Below are 1,861 nucleotides of genomic sequence, written 5' to 3'. Positions count from 1 at the left end.
AATCTCAGCAACCAAAGGTCCTACTCTGCCCAATAGGGTCGCTAGGGTCAGAAGAGACCCCAGGACACTGAGTGTACCTGCAGGGTTTGTCTTTCTTTTTTCATAATCATTCCAAAACATTTTACATATTTTTTATTCTTATCCTCAAAACAGCTTTTGAATAGGTGATTGTATATCTGTTTTGCAGAGGAGCAGATTGATAGTTTAAATAATTTACTTAGAAACGCACGTTTTAAAAGAGGAAAGACTGATGCGATACCATCTAATTCCAAATCCGGTGCACAATTCACTGGCCCACCGATGCCTTTATTGCATTTCTTCTGATTTGCTGCAGTATGCTGCTCTGCTATTCTAATCGCTGGTTTTCATTCAGTTCTGATGCACATCTTAGTTATAATTTTATTATTATTTCCCAATTCCTATTAGAGTGTAAGATCCTTGAAAGTAGGGAACATTTCTTAATTAACTGTTGTTCTTTCCCAGGTCCCCTTATTCACTTAGTTATCTTTTATGAGAAATGATAGACCCAATCTACACACTTGTATTTACATAAATTAAAAATCTCAGTGTCTGCCCAAGTCAAGCTTCTTTAGGAGTTATATGCTGCACTTTACATACTGCTAGGATTTTTGAGGAAGCTCTGGTGGCATACTGGTTAAATGATTGAGTGCTTATTGTAAGATCAGTGGTTCAAACCCACCAGCGCCTACATAGTTTCCCCCACATCTTGTGATGTGTTCCCACAAAGACTTACGCCTAAGAGGCAGTTCAACTCTGTCCTGTAGGGTGACTATGAGTCAGCATCACCACAATGACCAATAGCACGGCTAAGGCCACAGTGTAGCCTAGCACTACCCTCTTTGTCCTGAGTCTGTGGCTCCTAGACACTCAAGCACATGGGGTGACAAATATTTATATAGCCCAGTTTCTAGCAGCATGTGTAGCAAATTCTCTAAACATTAATTATAAATCTGAAGAATTTTACAGAGTTAGCCACACTGAAATTGTGAGATAGTTCCAACAGATTAAAGGTCAAATGTGCTTTACATTCAAGTGCCAGCGGCTCCTCAGGGCCAGGTTAGGCCAAGACCATGTCTGACTGTAGAAATTTGGCCTTCTCATTACATATTTATATATTTGCTTGCAAAAATATTTTAAATGTTGACTTGCCTTTTTCTTTGAAGAATTCTTGACGTATAAAATATTGTTAATTCTCCCTTAGAACTATGATGCCGAGATAAATATCTGGTAAGAAAACTGATAGTAAGTGAAATTAAAATAAAATCATGAGTTAATTACTACTTATGTCTAGACCAATATCTTTCTTATCTGCTTTCCCAGTCCCCTGTCTTCTACCTGACAGACAGACAAATTGCTGGAGGTTGTGAGCACGTCTTAAAGAGCAAAGCAAATTGAAAAGCTACTGAAGAGTCCTGTCTTTTGTCCTCTGTCCTGATGATTCAAGGCCCTCGCTTGAGTCAGGTGCACAATTCTCCGACCTGTCGTTTGCTTTCCTGTTACATCCACGGGCATCACTGGTGGATCCGAGGAAAGCTAGATTCTTGACACCTTCCATCTCGGCCTATTTGAGTTCCCACAGACAACAATTGAAATTTGGTTTGGGGATTTTGTTCTTAGTACTTGTTACCGATAGGAACCTGTATTCAGTGTGGCAGCATGTAATTTGATGCTATAATTGGGTTTTCAATGCTGTTATTAGACCCTGATAATAGGCAATAATAGAAAAGACTGACTCATGTTTTCCATATATATATGAGTTGTGAAACTTTTCTTTTCATAATCTTCAAATCACTGAATAAGCAAATGAATGGAGATAAAGTTTTCATGAAATTTGTCACAT

Source organism: Echinops telfairi, unplaced genomic scaffold (genome assembly GCF_000313985.2).
Source record: "Echinops telfairi isolate 266 unplaced genomic scaffold, ASM31398v2 ScPeMD7_7424;HRSCAF=8462, whole genome shotgun sequence".
Taxonomy (NCBI): domain Eukaryota; kingdom Metazoa; phylum Chordata; class Mammalia; order Afrosoricida; family Tenrecidae; genus Echinops; species Echinops telfairi.
The sequence above is the reverse complement of the archived record's forward strand: the minus strand, read 5'-3'. Positions refer to the sequence as shown.